The following is a 6,320-nucleotide window of genomic DNA, read 5'->3' on the forward strand; positions in this document are numbered from 1 at the left end:
TTGCTTACCCTGGGAAAAATTGAAAAGGAAATACAAACGTTCAAAGATAACACAATCAACTTTAAGACGAATAAATTTGAAAAAGATATGAAAAATTTCAATATTGAAACTGTATACCCTTACCTCAAGGAGGATTAATATTCCTAAGCGGAGTCACGGAGAGCACTTACCCAGTACCAGGGGAGATCAAAGAACCGAATTACAACTTTCTCTGAATCATCATCATCTGATTCATCTGGAGATACAAATCCCCGCGAAGGTCCATCTAAAAGTCATGGTGTTTTTTTAGAACAAGGCGACCCACGAAACAGAGTGCAGTTCAAACCACCTCAACCCCAATGGGAAATGAGAACCCGCAAGAATTATTACAAGAGTTGAAACCAACAACTATAGTTAATCTGTCTTCAAGAGTAATGACAGAAGCTGAAAAATCCATCCTTGAATTAGGCATCAAATTTGTTCGGTCAGCTATCACTGACTTTGCTAACTTAAGAATAAAGACCTTGGAGTTCTTTTGCAAAGTTAGACTGCAAGCTTTCTTCTTTGGAAAAGAATATCAAAGGAATATCGAACCATCTGGTTTAGCCAAAAAGTCCAACTTCATTGCTCCGTCCCATTTGATGCCCAAGCAGGTTATTGCATTTGAACAAGCGGTCCTGTCTTCGATTGGCCAATTAGAAAAACAAAAATAATTCTCCAAAATGAACATAACAAAACAACAACAGGAAGCCATAAGTAATTTACAAAAAGAAGATTCGGTCATAATAAAACCGGCCAACAAGGGCGGTGCCCTGGTGGTATGGGCGAACCACATGTATGTTGCTTAAGCTAAAAAAACAATCCTGAATGATGAATGGTACCGTCAATTGAATGAAGATCCCGCACGCCAAATTGAAGGGGAAATAAAAGACATGCTCAAGTGGGGGCTAGAAGAAGGGATCCTGGGCCCAAAGGAATTTGATTTTCTTAACAAATCGAACCCCAGGATCCCAGTATTCTATTTTCTGCCTAAAATTTACAAAAATCACAAAATATTAGGAGTGATGTTCAAACTCGCACTTGGCCTACTTACAGATTAATCTGTGGTTATAGCATTTGGATCACGCTGAGTTACGGTAGAATCCAAGAGTTTTTTCAATAGCACGGAATTAGCTTGGGTAACTTGTTCTAACTTCCCCAGCTTCTCGCTAATTCGTTTGGATCTCTCCATCAGAGGTAACATCAGTGATTTGACCAACTGTTCTATTTTTCCAAGCAAACCCTCTGCACTGTTATTCGCTAGAGTCAGGGGGTCTACCACATGGACCAGGGGGACCTTTTGCAACTGAGTGGTAGTCAAGGATGATGACACAGTAGTGGCATCCGCCATTGGTTTTAATGATGCACTTGTTGGTTTTGTTACCTTGGTCTTCTTTATACAACCCCCCTTATGAATGCCCCCCGCATTTTATCTTCACTATCGGTTTTGGGATTTGAGGATTAGCCATAAATAAGGTTGTGGATCTGGTGGAAATGCTTGGTCTGTGGTAAATAAAATTATTTACACGGCCGGAATTTCTATAGATATCAAAGAAGAGTTAATCCATAAAATGAGGAGCAGAGTCCGTGGTCTTCGAGTTTAAAGGGCTTTATTCCAGAACTCGAGTTAAGGGAGAGCTCCTTCACCAAGCGGCTTCAGGAGTAGTCTGGTTTACTTGAAACATGACAGCACTTATATACATTACTTGCACAATCAAAAGAAGGAGTTCCCTGGGCATGATTAAATTATCTGTGATACAATCATACAGAAGACATAGCAGGCTTGTTTTCGTTTAAAGAATAACTTGAATCACATTTAGACATAGACAAACACATGGCATCAGGGTGATTGTGGTGACAAGTTACAGAGTTACTAGTGTCTGGGGACAGAGAATCGAGGCATTGTTACAGGGTCATTTCTGTCGGAAAGGGTAAAGAGAACGAGGCATTGTGTGCTCCTTACTTCCACACAAGGGCAGTGAGGTTTCACAATGGTATATGTGTGTAGCTGGGGAGAAGGAGAATGGGCCGTGGTTAACTATTCTCTTCGTGTCTGTCTCGTGTACTTGATCAGTTTACTTCTTGATTGTTGACCCAACCCGTGGCTGCCCCCGCAAGCTGAGAGATCATTGATGAGCGAGAGCTGCTCGTTCTTTGATAGAATTAGGGAGGGGGGAGAATTTGATGAGGCAACCATCTAACTGACTCCGTTCAGTTTTAAGGAAAATATCGAACAGGACGGAAACCCGTAAGATACATGATGGCTGGCCATCATTCTTTGCATGTGCCTGTACAACGAAAAGAAGACAGGCAAGAGAAGGGGTATAACAGAATTCATACTTAAAGTGAAAAAAAAAACGGCTTGCCTGGTCGGTGTTAGGGTGGATAGGGTGCATGATGGGACACCATGAAGAAAAGAGAGTTTTTAGTCAACTTTCCACATTCCCTCCTTGTCCCATAGAAACCCTATTGCAGAAATTCTTAATCAATTTCTACGTTCATTAAGTCGTACACTTGTTCTTGCAACATGATCATTTCATTTTTCTTTCCTCTGTTTCGTGGACGAGGAGTACATGTAGTGGCACACAACCCACAAAGGGCGGGGCCACACTGGACACAGAGGCAGCAAGTGAAAATAGTAGCCAAAACGAGGCCCAGGACTGTTAGTGCCTTCCACCCCCAGGTAGACAGGAGGTCCCACAACCAGCCGGTCAGGTACCATGTGCCAGTGTCCATATTCAAGTTATTGGATAGTACGTGGAGGCGGGATATAGCAGAGTAAACTGATGGGGCGTTGTCTGAAATAAATACACAGCAACTGGACCGTATTACTTTACACACACCACCACGGTCGGCTAACAGGACATCTAAAACTATACGGTGCTGCAGGGTCATGAGTCTGTCTGCAGCTACTTCAGCTGTGATGTTATTCAAGGCGCCAGTTGTTTCGTATATGGCGGCCTGAACTACACGAGTTAATTGCCGGATGTGGCGACTGTTGGCCATGGGTCCCCAGAAAGGGAGGAAACCTTTGAAAAAATCTCCAGCTTCTTGTCCTGTAGTATCTTCTGCATCTATGACCCCCCTTCGTTGTCTTCTAACTTGGGTCAGAGGGTCAATCAGGTGGTAATCAGCAGGGGCTGTGTAAGTTGGTGGTAAAAGGAATGCGATGTAGCACTTTCCAGACCAGCCTTGAGGCAACCAAGTGTGCGCATGGGGTCCACAGATGAAATAGGTGTTTGGGGCAGTTACTATGGTCGGAAAATCGGGAGCGGGTAGTGTATATGTCCTATCACATTCGCTATTCCCCATTACTTCCCCCTTTCCTTTTCCTCTTATACAAAACAGGCCGTTTTGTGGTACTACCCAACCTCCTTGATCTGTCTGTCTTTGATTGACAGAAAACATTTCCCTGAAGGAAGCGATGTCATGGAACTGAGAGTAACTGATATTCTCATGATCCTCGGCCCTTCCCCAGGTCACAGTAAGATCCACCATTTTAGAAACAGCCTTTACTATTTTAGTCTTTACTTCATTCCAATGACTTTCATTTTTTAATTTTGTCGGGGGAATGTTTCTGACTGAGGCAGAAAATATCATAGCTAATGCATAGGCGGACCCTGAATAACCGAATGGGAGAGAGAACAAGCATTGGAAATGCAATAGGTCTCGCAGCATTAGAGTTAGTGCTTTTAGAATTGTTTATGGTTTTTTTTTGTAAATCTTTAGCATTTTTGTTTCCTGTAGCCAATGCTAAAGAATTAAAAAAAAAAGCCATAAACATTTCTAAAAAGCTCTAACTCAAATGCTCCGAGACCTATTGCACTGTGTGAGGGTGAGGGGTTGAGGGTGAGTGAGGGTGAGGGTGGGTGAGGGTGGGTGAGGGTGAGTGAGGGTGAGTGAGGGGTTGAGGGTGAGTGAGGGGTTGAGGGTGAGTGAGAGTGAGGGTGAGTGAGGGTGAGGGTGAGTGAGGGTGAGTGAGGGTGAGGGTGAGTGAGGGTGAGGGTGAGTGAGGGTGAGGGTGAGTGAGGGTGAGGGTGAGTGAGGGTGAGGGGTTGAGGGTGAGTGAGGGGTTGAGGGTGAGTGAGGGTGAGGGTGGGTGAGTGAGGGTGAGGGTGGGTGAGTGAGGGTGAGGGGTTGAGGGTGAGTGAGGGTGAGGGGTTGAGGGTGAGTGAGAGTGAGGGTGAGTGAGGGTGAGTGAGGGTGAGTGGTTGAGGTTGAGGTGTTGAGGGTGAGTGAGGTGTTGAGGGTGAGTGAGGGTGAGGGTGAGTTAGGGTGAGGGGTTGAGGGTGAGTGAGAGTCTCTGAATTGGTTCATAATCTTTTTTTTCCTCTTGTGGCACACAATGAAATGGCCTACATTTCTAAAAGCTCTAACTGAAATGGTCTGAGACCTATTGCACTGTGTGAGGGTGAGGGTTTGAGGGTGAGTGAGGGTGAGGATGAGGGTGGGTGAGTGAGGGTGAGGGGTTGAGGGTGAGTGAGGGTGAGTGAGGGGTTGAGGGTGAGTGAGGGTGAGGGGTTGAGGGTGAGTGAGGGTGAGTGAGGGTGAGGGGTTGAGGGTGAGTGAGGGTGAGGGGTTGAGGGGTTGAGGGTGAGTGAGGGTGAGTGAGGGTGGGTGAGGGTGGGTGAGGGTGAGTGAGGGTGAGTGAGGGTGAGTGAGGGTGAGTGAGGGTGAGTGAGGGTGAGTGAGGGTGAGGGGTTGAGGGTGAGTGAGGGTGAGTGAGGGTGAGGGGTTGAGGGTGAGTGAGAGTGAGGGTGAGTGAGGGTGGGTGAGGGTGGGTGAGTGAGGGTGGGTGAGGGTGGGTGAGGGTGGGTGAGGGTGGGTGAGGGTGGGTGAGTGAGGGTGAGTGGTTAAGGTTGAGGGTGAGGTGTTGAGGGTGGGTGAGGGTGAGTGAGGTGTTGAGGGTGAGTGAGGGTGAGTGAGGGTGAGTGAGGGTGGGTGAGGGTGGGTGAGGTCCATAAATCCGTACAAAGAAGCAGTTCTTGCCGCTCCTTGCCCTACCAGAGCTTTTTATTTCCCCAGCCGAGCCACAGTGCAACCACTGTAGCATCTACGCCAGGGTGTCCAACGTAGGTTAAAGAGGGCCTGATGCACACATATCTTCAGGATAGCCACTGACCGTGTAAATTGGTTAATTTACCTTCACTGTATTTAAATGTACCTTCTATGGATGTCATGGAAAGGGACACTTATAATGGATAATATATGATCTGATCTGTGCTGTACCCTTGAGTCGAGGTGTCTATAAGCGCAGAGATGCCATGCCCATGTGGATTGTTTGTGCCTAAGAGAAAATGTCACGACACTACATAAAACACAACAAGGATGCTACATTTTACAGCTTCAAGTTTGCCATGGGTTGGAACACGAATGAGCTTGCACTACAGGTAGCGCCTGGGTATCGGGTATTATTCCAAGGGTGAGAGAGCGCTACCTCGGAGTACAGGGAGCTGGTATCTCTTGTTCGTATCCATTGCCACAGAGCTGCAAGCAGTGTTTAGCATTCCTGCTCCACCGCCTGTACACGGCCTTGGGCACATTATGCTTTCACAGAGCTCCCAGTGGCCTCATATGTAGGCCTAGAAGACACTCTCCGCCAGCTCTTAAAGTCCTGCGTGGGTGGGCGTGTGCCCGCTCCAAGGCCACCGGCTCGGATTACAAGGTACTGTGTAAACTGTAGAAGACAGAAGCAGCACACATGCTGGCGTGCCGTCCTACGCGATTTTTTATTTCAGAATGTCAGAATTTAGCTCTCAGAAGTGACCGCAAAGCGACTTTTCAGAGCTATACAAAAGGCCTTGAACTAAAAAAAAAAAAACAGCAATTTAAGAACGAAAGTTATAGGTCGGAGACACCATTGCGCGTGTGTCACAGATGGATTCACTTCACAATGCCTATCAGCTTGACACAAGTCAAGAGGCCAGGTTCAGAACCAGGAATCCCGGCTCATTATACTAAACTTCGTGATCTTGGACGTATTCCTCGACGACATGCTGCAATAGATCATCTCCAACAAAAGTAACAAGCCTTTCACCGTAACACGGCGGGCAGGGGAGGGGGCGGAGAGGGGAGAGGTGCGACACGGCAGGCAGGCAGGCAGGGGAGGAGAGTAGGAGGAGGAGGGGGGAGGAGAGTAGGGGAGGCACGGCCTAGCGGCAGGCAGGCAGGGGAGGAGAGGAGGAGGGGGTAGGAGAGTAGGGGAGGCACGGCCTAGCGGCCGTGCAATCAAGTAGTGAGGGGGCGGAGCTGGGGGAGGCTGTGAGAGAGAGTAGGCAAGGCTAGCGGCAGGCAGGAAGGGA

This window comes from Lissotriton vulgaris, chromosome 12 (assembly GCF_964263255.1).
Source record: "Lissotriton vulgaris chromosome 12, aLisVul1.2, whole genome shotgun sequence".
Taxonomy (NCBI): Eukaryota; Metazoa; Chordata; class Amphibia; order Caudata; family Salamandridae; genus Lissotriton; species Lissotriton vulgaris.